Source organism: Aedes aegypti, chromosome 3 (genome assembly GCF_002204515.2).
Source record: "Aedes aegypti strain LVP_AGWG chromosome 3, AaegL5.0 Primary Assembly, whole genome shotgun sequence".
Lineage (NCBI taxonomy): Eukaryota > Metazoa > Arthropoda > Insecta > Diptera > Culicidae > Aedes > Aedes aegypti.
In genome coordinates this window covers 108,185,325-108,200,408 of record NC_035109.1, presented here as the reverse complement: position 1 = coordinate 108,200,408, position 15,084 = coordinate 108,185,325, and the positions used below count along the sequence as shown (strand labels likewise).

The window sequence follows — 15,084 nt, the reverse complement described above, 5'->3', positions numbered from 1 at the left end:
AGCTCGGAAATCAAAATTATTTTATTTTTGGCTTAAACCTTGACTCATAACACGCATATAAGAATAGTTTTTTATGACTTTTGAAACTTTTTTGTATTTTTGAAAATTGTTTGAAAATTTGTATTCTTATATAACCTATAAATACCCGGGGTTAATTTAACGTGTAATATAAAAAATCGTATCTTTTATATTTTTCTACGATCGACCTATCACAAAAGAAGAGCCTGGTGGTATCAAAATAATTTCAAATCTGTTTTTCCGTTAATTACACGGAAAATAAAATACGCTCCGAAAAAAAATTAAAAATTAAATATTTTTAAAAGTACCGCAAAAATTGAAATTTTTATTATTGCCAAAAATCAACAACCAGAAAAGGCTTCAAGAAAAAATGAAAAAAGCTAGGGATGTTCAGAAATAAAAATTTTAAAAATCAAAAACCAAAATTCAAAAATTCGCGAATAAAAATAAATAATTGCCCAGAACGTGCTTAGAACGATTTTAGATAACGAAAAATAATATTTAAATCGAAAATAAAAATTTGGGTATTAGAGGGTTAAACGTTCCTCCAGGAATTCTTTAAGAGTTCCTCTGGGAATTTCTCCAAGAATATTTTCAGAGTTCCTGCAGCAATTCCCACGGAATTCCTGCAGGAATTTTTCCAGACTTCCTCTGAAAAATCCTCAAGAGATCTGTCGGGAATTCCTCCAGAGTCACTCCGAGCATATCCCCAAGAATTTCTTCGGAATTCCTTCAAGATTAACTTCGGAGTTTCTCCAAGACTTCCTTCGGAGTTTCTCCAGGAATAATTTTTGAGTTTTTCCAGGAATTCCTCCGGTGTTCATTTAAACGTTCTTCCACGAATTCACTTGAAAAAAATAAAGGGAGTTTTCAACAAAAATACATTCTTTTTATTAATTTATCCAGTCTTTTATATAATGAAGCAATGACTATCAGAACACATACAACGTAGTCGCAAAAGTGTACCCGTGATGATGCATCGATTCAAAGCCAAAGCCGTTTGCCTCATCTGGAAAATGAAAAGAATATGAAAAAATATTAGTAGTAGTACAGTAGAACCTTTTTTTTATTTTTGGAGGAATTTCATAATAAAGATTATATACCGTATACGGTAGATATTTCAAGACATTCGTGACATTACGAATAAAATGACAGGGTGGCCAGAAAATATCCATTTTGAAATTCCCGCGTTTTTCCCGGTTTTTCTGGTATAATTTTCAAAATTTTCCCGCCATTTAAAACAAAAAAGTGACCCTTTGGCCGTTCTTATTGAATGTACTGAAAATATATTATTTATTTATTTATTTAGTTAACATCTAAACAGATAACACTGATTCAACAATTTCACGCCACAATACTCGGTTCGTGACCGCATCTCTCTATCCTCGGTTCTGCTCCACGCTTGCCAAATCGATACGCACTTGATCCGCCCACCTAGCTCGCTGCGTTCCACGCCTTCTTGTACCAACCGGATCCGAAGTAGGGTTGCTGTCCGGCATTCTTGCAACATGCCCTGCCCATCGTATCCTTCCAGCTTTGACCACCTTCTAGATACTGGGTTCGCCGTAGAGTTGGGCGAGCTCGGTATTTATATTTCTTCTCTTTTTAACAGTACCTATTTATAGGTCATTCTCCGTCCAATAGAAATGGCTTGCATACAATAAGCATGGAATGAAAAAAAACTAGGTTTCTGAGAGGGTTTCTGTCACTTACACCCCCTCAATTATGTCTATAGGACGGTTTGTATTCATTCGTAATAATGACAGTTTTGATTCACTTCGACGGATGTTTGTTTTAAAAGTTACCAAGCCCAAATTTATCAACAACTAGCTGTCCCGGCATACGTTTTGTTGTCCAGCCGCAGAGGCTTTGAAAAAAAAAAATCCCGGATTTATGTCAAATTTGCATTTTCCGTTTTCACAACATTCTCGGAAGATTTTCAAAAATATTATTCCACACAACACGTCGGAGCTCTTCAGAAAAACAAAAGTGAAAGAATTGTTCAAATCGATCGTCCCGTTCTCAAGCCAACTCGTGACATACAAACACTATTGCATTTTCATTTATATAGATATACCCCTTTTGTGCATCATACTACCCTATTTAAAAGTATTTCAATTGCTAATCTTTCGATTTTTTTTTCTTCATGAAAATGAATAGTTCATTAAAGCAAACAAGTTTAACGTAAGTATGAATCAAAGCCGCACATGTTGAAGCGTGTTTATTACCTTACTTATTATTGTTTTAGTCGAATTGATAAGTAATGATACATTAGAGGTTCTAAATTGAAGCATTGTTGGCAAGAGTATTCGGATTTATTGAATTATTATTGATCAACTAAAGAAAATTATGAATCCAATATGTTTGAGTAGTTAAACTTTCTGCAAGATGTTTTGAAACTCTGATTCAAAACTTTGAGTGTGATTGCTAAGATTTTATAAAATAATATACGTTTATTTTTTAAATTGGAACAATTTCCAGCAGTTTAGTTTGGAAGTTTACATGGATTTTTTAAGATAATGCCGTCATGTCTGCCTCCAATCTGGAAATTATCCCAGGTAGGGTGTTCAAAGTAATTTGGACGTAACGCTCTCTCAGAAATACATTGTTAACAATAATTCTCCAAAATAACCATCTGACTTTGGTCAAAAGTAATAGTGAAGATTTTTTGTCTATTTAGGAATATCACGAGAAATTTCAGAAGAAATCGCTGGGCGAATTTCTTCTCATATTTCCTGAGTACCTGAGGGAATTTATCGATGGAAAGGTTTTGGAGGAATGCAATGATTTATTCTAGGAATTTTCACAGGAAAACTTTAAAAAATTATCTCAAGAGTTTTCCCTATAATTTTATCAGGGATTCTACCTGGAGTTTCATAAGGAAATGCTCCAGTATTTTCCCAGCAGTTTCCCCAGATGTTGTTCCAGGAATTCTCTCAGAGCTTCCAGAAAATCTATCCTCCAAGAGTTCTTCGTTTGTATCCTTTAACAGATACGTGTATTTCGACCTCAACTGTGAGGCGGTCTTCAGTGTCGTTCAGAAGATAATAATAATAATAATAATAAATTAACCCTTTTGTCTTGCACTGCGCAATTCAAATTTTCTTCAAGAAAGTCCTCCAAGAATTACTTTAGGCATTTTTCCCAGATGTTTCTATTCAATATTTTTCCATGATTTTCCTCATGAGTTGCCATAAATTTCCCGGCGAGTTCCCCTTGAAAGGATTCTCCCAGGAGTCCCTTCAAGAATTTTCCTAATAGCTCCTCTAGGAATTGCCCCAGGAGTTCCTCCAGATATTACCCCAATAGCAAAGATAAAATTTCTTTAAGAGTTTCTACAGGAATTTCTACAGGAGTTCCTAGGGATTCCTCTGAAAGATCTTGCATTCTTTATGAATTCTTCAAGTTCCTTAGAGAGTTTTCAAGGAATTCTTCCAGGATTTCTACCACAAGCTTTGAAAGAAATACTTCCAAGAGTTCCTTCAGCATTTTTCGAAAAGTTCCTTGAGTAATGTCTCCAAGATTTCCCCTCAGTAATTTCCATAGTAGTTTCTCCAGTTCGTCTTCCACAAATTCTTGGAAGAGTTTTCAGAAATTATTCCAGGAGTTCCCTCTAAAGAATCCCTTCAAGATCTTTTCGAGGAATACTACCCAGACTTCATTCAAGACTCTCTCTCACGAGTTCCTGTCAAAACTTTCAAAGGAGTTCTTCCAGGATTTCCTCCAGAAATTTATCCGGTAGTGCCTCCAGGAATTCATTAAGAGTTCCTTCCCTCATGAGTTTCTCAAGAAGTTTCTCCAGTAATACTTTGAAGAGATCCTTAAGAGATTATCTAATAAATTGTTCTAGGAATTCACTCAAAAAATCTTTCAAGAATAATCCCAATTACTCCTCTAGAAATTCCACCAAGAGTTCCTCCAGAAATATCCCTAGGAATTCCCACATTGATTTGTAACGATGTTACCAGAAGTTATTCCAAGACTTTCTCAAGAGTTTCTTTCGGAATTTCCCCATAATCTCCTCTACCAATTTTACCAGATTTTCTTTCAGAAATTTCACCATGAGTTCCAGTACTTCTCGAAAGTAATCATCCATGAAATCTTGATAAAATTTCAGCACATTTCAGGCTAACATACTTGAAGAACTTCATGCGGGGAAATCCTGGGTTAATTTATGGAAGCTCAATGGGAAATTCTTGGACAATTTATTTTAAGAATGTATGGAAATTCCTGGAGGAACTTCTAAATCAATTCTTAAAAGAACTCTTTGAGAAATTGAAGATACTCTTGGAAGAATTCCTAAAAGAAATTATGGGTGAATACCTGAAGAAATTCCATAGAGCAAATCCTGGAAACATCCTTGAAAAAATGCTGATTTTTTTTCTTTTCTCCAGAAGTTCCTAGAGAAACTCATTGTAGAATTATTAAAGAACTCCAATGAAAATTCTTGAAAGAATTCCTGGGGAAATTCCTAAAGGAACTCTTCGGAGAACTAACTGAAAAAGTTCTAGAACTCTTGGTAGAAACCTTCGATAGGATCGTGAAGAGGAACTTGAGGGGAACTCTATGCAAAATTTCTGGAAACTTTTAAAGAAATACCAGAAAAAAAAACCTTAGGATCTTCTAGAGTAAAAACTGGAGGAATTGGTGGAAGAATAAGTGTAAAAATATTTGGAGGTTATCTTGGAATTGCCTTTGGAAAAATCAGGGTAATACCTGTGATAATTTTGTTGTGCACCAATGATTTCCAGGAGCAAATTCTGGAGAAATTCTTCTAAGCATCGATGAAAGAATTTAAGAAACTTTTAAAAAGAACTTATCGAGTAGTAAAAACTGTGAAAACTTTCCAGAGATGTTCTTCAAAATATTAATCAAATCTATAAAAAAAAACCTTTTAACAGCCCTTTTAACAGATCCCTTCAGGAAGTCCTCGACAAACTCTGTAAAAAATGTCTCGAGGAAATAGTCTGAATTCATCCTGACATTTTTGCAGAGCACTTCCTGGGAGAAACTGTGGATAAATTCTGCAAGGAATCAATATGAAAATGACTGAAATAATAACTAAGAAAAACGTCTTCGGAACTTCTAGAGGTATTCTTTGTGGAAAACCTCCAACAAGAATTTCTTAAAGAACTGTGGACTTAACCTTTGAGGAATTTCTTAGAAGAACTCTTCAAAATTCTCTGGAATATTTGCTAAAGTAATCACTATAGAATTCAAAGAATCTCTTGGAAATTTTCTGTAGAAAATATTGGAATTATTTATGGATGAATTTCTGGAAGAATTTTCAGAGGGATCCCTGGAGGAGTCCAAAGCAGTTTTTCAGGAGAAATCTCTGGAAAAAAAAACACCAAAAGAGTTTCCGGAGCTTTTCTTGAAAAAAAAGAGAAGAAATTCCTGTGGAATAATTGCGTAAAGATTATTTTTAGGATTCTCAAAAGCTTCCAAAAAATTGATCTAGGATTCACTACAAGGAGAAAAAAAAATCAGTTCTGTCGCAACAGTCATTCGGTGCAGACGAGTAAATGTGCTCGCTCCTTTGATAGTTTTGTTTGCCTTCAGCTTGTACCGCGTAGGTAGTGAAAATCAAGCGCCCTTGATTTTGCTGTGTTTCTGCACGAGCAAGCTGTCGATCGTTGTGTTTCGCGAACATAACATCCACTATGAATGCAAGTGAGATGTTTGTTAATACGGTCCAATTTCGTTTCCCAGTGGGTAGTCCAAGACCCTCCTGGGTGGAGATTGCTAACTTTTTAAAGCAGTTGGACACCGATCTCTTGGTGATGGAGACGGCTTACAAAACAGCCCACGACCGGTCGCTGTTCGTGAAATTTGTTTCACTGGAGGCAATGGAGGAATCGCTGGGCAAAAATACTGAACCACGAAAATTTACCTATTTAAGTGGTAAATCGGTAGATGTCCGGATGTCAATAGCGGGTACGAACATGCGATACGTTCGTATCTTTGACCTACCACCGGAGCTGAAGGATGATTGTTTAACCACGAAACTGAGAGAATTCGGGAAGGTTGATCGTGTGATCCGAGAAAAGTTTCCCATGGAACTTGGACTAGATCACATGTATACTGGAGTACGTGGCGTGTACATGGAGGTTGAAAGTAGTATTCCGCCAACAATTGACGTTGTTGGAATGAAAGGAAGAGTTTTTTACGAGGAGCTCAAGGACACTTGTTTCTTGTGTCAAGCACAAGGTCATCGGAAAAACTCTTGCCCTCAGCGTCAAGCTCGGAAGAAGGAACAGAGGAAGGAACAAAGTCAGGAAAAGTTGGAAGAATGCTCTTACGCTGGTGTTGTGGCAGGAAAGGTCACTGTACCAGTTTGTGAGGCGTCATCGGATGTAGCGGAAGACGAAATTATTGAAGTTTTGGAAGAGGAGGTTTTCGATCAGGCTTCGAGTGCTTCTGATACGGAACAGGAACCCGTTGTATCGGACAGGAGATGCTACAAGTTGACGGCAGAAAAGGTGGAACTGGCGGCCAAGGCGATCCAACAGTTGATGGGAAACCCACAGGCCAACCCGCGACGAGCTCAATCTGCGGCTTCCCAATCTAGCTCTGGTTCCGGACCAGGATCACGCCCAAAGAAAAAGTGCGCGCGTAAAACTTTTTATTGAATATAATTGAGAGTATTGAAATGTTTATGTAACTATTTGTTAATTAAGATCTCGGCTCCGTAAAGTTTTTTATTAAACAAATGAGCCTAATAAATAAATCACTGGTAAAAAAATACAAGGAGAAAAAAGAAACAAAAAAAGTTAAAAGTCGCTAAAATACATTAAAAATAAAGACTTGTTCTTCTCCTGATCAATGAAAATAAAATCTGATTTGATACAAAAGTTAACATTTTGTTTAAAATATTCAGATACTGTCTTCAGCACTCACATTTAAAAAAAAATTGCGTCATTATAAAACTCCTTGAGAATTCCCCAATTTAAAACCAGGCTTTTTGTAAAGATCATACTAGAATTAATTAGAAGATTTCGTCAAGAATACACATCGAACCTGCACAGGACTTCTACAAATATTAATTATTATGCAACTGTTCAAAATGTTTCCTGTAGAAGTTTAAGTTACTCAATACAAAACCATTTATAGGGCGATTGATTCGTCAAATATTATCTTTAAAGAGGTTCTTCTAGTGTAGATATTCCACAGTTTACCCACTTTTTTAAATTTCTTTTGAAAATATTTGTTGACTTCTTTTAGTATTTACTCAAGAACTCCTTTGAAAATTCTTTAAGAAAATTTTCCATTAATTTCTCGGCAAGACGAAGCTGAGGGTCGTGGGTTCGATTCCCGCTAGATGAAGTACGAATAGATGTAAAGGACATTTTTTGACTTCCCAAGGCATTCAGTATCTTCGCACCTAGCACACGATACAAAAGCAAAAATAATCAATCGACATAGTGCTCAGTAATAACAGGGGTTTCAGATATTTATCCTGTTTTTTTGCAAGCTTTTTCCAACTCTTAGAAACTATAAGTGGTTTGTGTAAAAGTTTCTTTTCGCATGTTTTTCGAAGTATTTTGTCTTGATGAATTTCTTCCAACATTTTATGCAGAAAATACTCTAGGAATAAATTTAACGGAATCGGAAATGGAAGAAGTGCATGTTATGTTTATTGAATCCAATGTTCCTTCATAGATTCCTTAAAATGTTACTTCTGTTATTGTAAGGAATAAGAAAAGAAATTCTTGGCACAATATTTTTTTATCATTAAAGAAATTCTTGCATAAATCTTTGGTAAAATTAAAATATTTGAAGTGAGTTGGAAGAAAAGAAGTGTAAGTGAGAAAAACCCAGTAATTGTAATTGTAATACATAGTTCTATCCATACCCTGGTAAGTGATAAAAAATTAGTTTTGAGAAAATTTGCTTTGAATTTTTTTTCGGCAAAACAAGCTTTCTTTGATTTGTGTTATTTGTTTATTGGAAGTAAAAATCACCTCAAATACTGTTGGAAAGCTTGGAAACGAAACAGTACAATTTTTGAATATACTTAACTTAAAATCGACACTTACATATATACATACATTGAATATACTCAAATTGAAACCGACATGTCACTTACACCCTTTTGCGTTTGGGCCCCTCAAGTAATAAATCTAAATGAATCCAAAAATACACCTCAAATAAACTCTTGAAGAATTTCTGGAGCAATACTTGAATGGATTTCATCAGGAATCAATTCAACATAATTTTCTTGGATAATAAGAGCATTTTCCTCGGAATGTGACTGAAGATATTTCTTGAGTAATTTATCGATGGATTCCAGGAGGAATTCCTAGTTTATTCTTTGGAAAGAAATCATGAAGAATTTTCTGAAAAAAAACAACATACATATTTTTAGAAATTTTCCTCAAATATATCTGCATATAGATTATAAGAGTAATTTCCTTTTTTTAATTTGATGACACAACTGCATTAACTTGAAAATATTTAAAAATTAGAAATATTCTCTAAAAAGCTTCCTTTTGAAATAATAAAATATTGTCTGGATTTCAAATTATTCATAAACATTATCACTGCCCATAAAGGCAGACTGTCCAATATAGAAATAGTAGGCATTGAGAATATAACGCTCACATATGCTTTTTTTATTTTGATCACTGCTGCATAAATACCATATTTATTTAGCACAACCGCACAGAATATTCATTTTGCTTCAATTGATCGATAAAAAATATAAATTTGAACAAAATTCAAGCTTTGCAGCCGCTACTGGGATTCAATGTTCACATAAGTAGAGACTGTTATGCCTTTATTTTTTTAATACATTAACTCCATATTTTTCTCGAATATTCTCTAGCAATGTATGTATATCATAACATGAATGTTGCAAAATCGAAAATCCAGATATTCTCCCTAAGTCCTAAGCATCCATGGTAGATGCTTTAGATGATTTAGAAAAATATTGTTAGTTTGAAATAGTTCACAATCAGTCTTAGGGTTTATTCATTTATTTCATAACGCTGAAATTGGCCATTTTGGGCACGCACCCACCCCCTTGTAACGCTTTTTGTATGAATGTTATTCAATTTTTGTATGGGCCGTAACATCGTTAGGATACCCACCCACCCCTTCTAGCGTTATGAAATTTGTGAATGGGCCCTTACTTTGCGCAAATATTCTTCCTAGATCCATTTTAAGAACATGTATTTATATTCTGAATATTTGTACATTCGCATTTTGCTAAAATGTTTTTCAAATAATCCTCGGACTCATAAATGAACCAGCATTTAATTCACACACAAGTCAACAAATAATATTTGTGTTAGCTCAAATATTCTACCGGAGAAGCACTCACCAAACATGTAAACGTATTCAAATGCTTCGCAAACATTTTAGATTGAACGAAGTTGATTTGAAATTTATATTAACGGATTCTTTTTCTCTCTCTCTTTCTTCTCGCTAACTGTTTAGAAATATTCACAGAATTTCAAATATCCGAAAAAACATTCAACGTTTGCTGATGTTTGCGAGTATTTTTCCAAAAGCTTTAAGTTCTCATTAGTTACAAGGAAATATTTTCAGTTTTTTTTTAATTTACAAACATTATAGTTATAATAAATCTTCGAGCTGTTTAGTAGAATACCTATAAGTAGATGAAAAAACCAAATTTAGTACTATACCATTTAATTCCACTAGAGTTAGTATCCTTTGACAGATACGCGTATTTCGACCTCAACTGTAAGGCCGTCTTCAGTGTAGTATACTAGACTCGACTTCGAGGCTACCCCGTTTGGCATAAAGTCGTTTGGCATAAAGTCGTTTGGCATAAAGCCATTTGGCATAAAGTCGTTTGGTATAACGGTCATTTCGCATAATGGTCATTTGGCATAAAAGAAAGGAAATCAGAAATTTCAATAGTGCTACTTAAAAGAAGATCTGGTGATCAAAAGAAGGGAAAATCGTCGATGAAAATGTTAGTAGTTATAATGCCAACGTAGGAGAGAAGGCAAAATTGTCAATGAAAATGTTAGTAGTCACAATGCAAACCACTAGTTTAACAACGTAATGAGAAAGAACAGCCTATGACCAAAAGAAGGGAAAATCACATATGAGAATGTTTGCAATGGTAATGCCAAAACCATAGCAACTCAATTTTCAATGATTATGCCAAACGTCCATTATGCCAAATGACTATTATGCCAAACGACCGTTATGACAAATTATTTTATGCCAAATGGCGTCCCCCCGTGCTAATCAAGGGGTTTCATTCATTCATAGTAAGCTCAAATATTCACCTAGAAGTCCCAAACATTCAGTAGTAATTTTTGAATACCATCAGTGCACCAGATTCCGCTCATTTAAGGGAAGTTATGTGTTCAAATATTTATTATAAAATAACTATTGTTCCGATCAATACTATTTTTATGTCACATTGTAGCTCCAAATATAGGTAATCAGCGGCAAAATAAAAATAATTTGAAAAATTTTTATAAAAAAATATTTAATTGCATTTGTTACTGCATCTAAGTGTTCCTAATTCCGCTCACGGTAAACAGATTTTGTGACGAACGCTAAAAAAGGCATAATTTCGAATTTCGTTATTTATCCTGTTATTTTCTGTGGTCAAACCATATATACTACTGCAATAAAGAAGGTTGTAGGGGGAGATCCCCCAGTGCCGGACAGCACCCAATACCGGACAAAGTCGAAACATTGAGAAATCATGGTCCAATCAGGATGGTGTATTAGTAGAAAAGAAAGCTATTATGTAGACTAATGTTTGCGTAGAATTCGTCATCAAACGTCAACATCCCACCGTAAAATCGCTAGTGTTTGGAGGGGATTTTAACCTCTAAATTGCCAAATAACCTCCAAATCATCACCTCCAAGTTAGTTCTAATACCCTCCGTTATATGAAATATGGTGGCGCGTCGATCGTCGCAAGTTTATCGTTAAACAGTCAATAACACATCCTTGAAATATGTATCCCTTTTTAAAAAAGTAGAAAAGTTTGAAAATCTTTAAAAAATTGACGTATCTTCTTAATTTTGAGCCTATTTAGTAATTATTTTGAATACGAAAAAATACTTTGGATCCCGCAAGCTTGATCGAACACAATCCTAATTTGATAGTATGAATGTATTTTGTACCACAATTGAAGTAAATATGGACAAATTACAATTTTGGTTAAGTACCTCCTGTCCCTCAGTTTCGGACAGCTTGATTTGTTATATGATATCTTTGTAATTATCGCATCAGTGTCTCAAAATACTTTCATTTTTCATGGGTTCCGTCGACCATGGTATCAAACATGCAATAAAATTAAGAAGAATGAACATTCATAACAACATCGTAAAATGTGCTATTTTTCATCATATATGAAAGAGGTTTTTGATAGGCATCTTGCAAACTAAGAAAAACTCAAATTATGTTTGTAAATGTTGCAAATGCATTGAATTGAAACTATTTATATAGTGTAGACATTCAATGATGTTCAAATTTACAGAATTCGAGGCATTTCCGGATCGTGTCCGGTATTGGGTGCCACCTTTCAAGATCGATCAATTTGGTACTAAAATACATCATCCAAACTCAATGTCAAAATTCATATTTATATTTTCAAATTTATTTTTGTACACTATAACAATGATAATATTTATCATAAATGGGTAACACGAGCCCATCAAATCAATATTTTGCGAATTATGAATTTAGTGGCTTAAGTGTCCGGTACTGGGGGATCTCCCCCTATACTAAAATCGACATTTCTTTAAAATTTTGTTCAGTTTTTCGTATGAGCGGTTATTGGAACACACACAAATTCCTAGTGGCCCAATAAGGGCCCATTCATAAATTTCATAACGCTAGAGGAGGTGGGTGGGTGTCCCAACGATGTTACGGCCCATACAAAAATTGAATAATATTCGTACAAAAAGCGTTACAAGGGGGTGGGTGGGTGTCCAAAAATACCTATTTCAGCGTTATGAAATAAATGAATGAGTCCTAACCGCTCACGAGGTCTTATGTTTTCAATATAAAGAATTATTTTATCAAATGAAAATAATGTCAGACGACTTCATTTGAAAGTTGTTAATATTGCTAGAATATATTCGTGCGAAAAATGTTGATTTTTGACACGAAAAATCAATTTTTACACTAGTGAGCGGAAATAGGGGCATGAGCGGATACTGGTGCACTGATGGTATATCTCAAAATAATTATCGTTTTTTGCGCCGTCTCCGATACTTACCACATAATCCCTTTTGTTGTATTCGAATCTCCACCTGAACCACCTATATAAAATACACGTAGTGTCCTTCCCAATCCGCTGACTTAGAAGCCACCGCCGCCTCCCCACAATCCAGCAGTCTGGGTCTTGTCTTCGTTCGTCATCAGCCTGCACTGTGGCAGCGGCGTCCACGCTGGCCCAGTTGGTCTCATCGACCACGATCGGTTCCTCCGGGTACAGATCCTTGGTAGCAGGTACGGCCTCCAGGGCAGCCTGTTCCTTCTCAGCCTCCTCCGGATCGCGGTAGAAGAATAGTCGTCGATCCCACTAAGTGGGACACAAGTCTTGTCGTGGGTGATCTTGCCACGCAGTCGCAGTGGGCCAACAGCCACCACATCAGAATAATAGAATGCGGCGACTTGTTGTTGCACGGGATGGCAATGTCGACAAACTTCAGCGGCGAATCGGTGTTGCAGAAGCCAATGACCGGAATGTTGACTTAGGAAGATTCGGTGACAGGCTGGTGATCGGTCATGATCAGCAGACGCAGTTCACGGAAAGCCGTCTGTCCATAGGGACGGGACGAGATGACGAAGACCTCTCCGGGGTACTCGATGCTGACCATGCAACGGGCAGCAAGCAGCAGCTTTTCCCAGGTGCGACCCAGGTTGATGATGTGTATTCCGTCCGGGCGGCGCTTGTAAACGTACGACTCCATCCGAAGTGAGTAGTCACGGCCATCATCTTGGTGACGTTGTCATCCTTTGGAGCAAGAATGGCTAGATTTCCCGACATCGTTGCGTTAACTTGGGAGTAATGATTTGATGTAGTAAATGCCACTGGGAGTGAAATATAAATGGACGTAAATATTAAAGCACTAATTTTTCGAAATGTGTTCCAATATATTCGCGAAAAAAAACTCTAAATTGATAACTCTAACGCGAACAGCTACGAAAATAAAATGGCTCCGACGTGAATTTCTACAATTTCGATTTGTTTTGTTTATCACGTCCGAAATGGAGCAGAAAATTAAAACAACCGGTGCATGCACGTAAAGTTTGGTCTATTTTTACTGGTCTAATAAATTTTGACAGTTCCATTTTTGGAATCAATTTGGACCAAAAAATAGACCACCGGTGAAGTTGCCCTTACTCAATATTCGAAATGGTCGATGTATTTGATTGATTGTTTATTGTTTCCAGAGGGTCCTCATCCAAAGTTATAGGATCTTAAATCAAATAATTTTAGAGATTTCTCAATTTTAATTAGCGCCCGTCCATAAACTACGTGATTCTAAGTGTGTAGGTACATCCCTAACGGCAACTTTTATTTCGACGTACTAGTAGCTTGAAATGCATACTAGGTATTACAGTGGCGTGTAAAACTGTATATATGCCAATTTCCCGTCTTGTCCATTTTTAACGAAATTATTGATGATTTTTTATTCGCTTCACAAAATGGGCATGTAAGACGGGCGATCCATCTGTCTCCAATATTTTACTTTTACAAGAAGATTGTACAGCGCTTTTATAATATTATCGTGATCAGTATTTAGTAAATCTCTGCGAATAGAAATAATTTGAAATGTATTTACAAAAATGATGAAATCTATTTACAATTATTGATGGATTTTGCATGGCATATTTATAGACGTTCCCTAATATGAATGTACTTGACTTACAAGGTTGCAAAAAACAGCAATATTTTTTCCTGCAATGCACTGACATACATATCTGAATCTTCGCTGTTGATTAAGGTGTGATGTTGGCGTCCAGAATTCCTCACAGTCGCCTTTTGCTGCCGAATGAATGGATTGATACCTTGTGATCCGACGATTTTTGATAGATCCAAAAGACACATGATTTCTCCCTCAAAAAACTTGAATGCTTCGGGGGTCCTCGCATAAAACTTTCCATATATATAAATGAGCGGAGTACCAACCGACAACGACTCTTCTTTTAGGAATGGGGCTACTTCTCGCATATTCACCGCAATATTTTCGATTCCCTTCGGAGTCAGATGGGCAAGAGATTGGTTGCACAAATTTTGAAGTACCAAAATGTTTTTCAAATGCTTGTCAATCGTACCGTACACCGCCTCCAACTTTCTCCAAAAATACTTCTAAAATATTGTAAACAAAAAAAATGTTACAGTGTATTTGAAGATTTTTGCTATTATTTGATCGATTGTTGAATCCATTTCCCTATTGCAATAAATTGAATTCAAGCGAATTTCATTGAAAACCATCACTGAAAACGAACACGGATAGACAGTTTGACAGTTTGAAACTAAAAATAGTCGATTCTGCGATTCAGTCGCAGGCCGTAGCGACGGAAAAATAAAAGAAAATTTGAAGAAACTCTTTGTGATTGTCTCGCCGTTTGATAACAGTGAGGGAAGTATTTATGTAAAAGTCGCGCGACACCCTCTACTTACATTGACGCTTTCCAGCCCTGGTTTTTAAGGTGCTTTATTGTAATTTTACCCTATACCATACTGTTGGTTTTTCTCATTTAAAATAAATCAACGAACTCAAAATTAAAATATAGTAGGGAGACTTCGGCTTCGGCACCATTCGGCTATTATCGGCAACCAAATTTCAAACGCCAAATACACAGTATTTTTCTATCAAAACACACAAATGAAAACATTCAGATGATTCTTCGTTCTGTCAGCTACCTGCTGACAAGATTTCCAATACGGGTCAAACAGTTTCGCCAGAGATGGCATCAATTCAAATGAACACGCCTCAAAATGCAACTGATTTGGGGCTGCCGAACAGATTCGCCTGCAGCTCTTATGGGAAAGTTGCCGAAGCGAATGAGGCTGCCGACAAAAGTCATACTGACAAGAGATACCATGGTTGA

The 15,084-nt window shown here is 35.9% G+C and overlaps 1 pseudogene; it reads right to left on the bottom strand.

Annotated features, from left to right (window-relative positions):
• Positions 1–885: 885 nt before the first annotated feature.
• LOC110679004 lies at positions 886–13,311 on the bottom strand (annotated as a pseudogene).
• Positions 13,312–15,084: the final 1,773 nt, after the last annotated feature.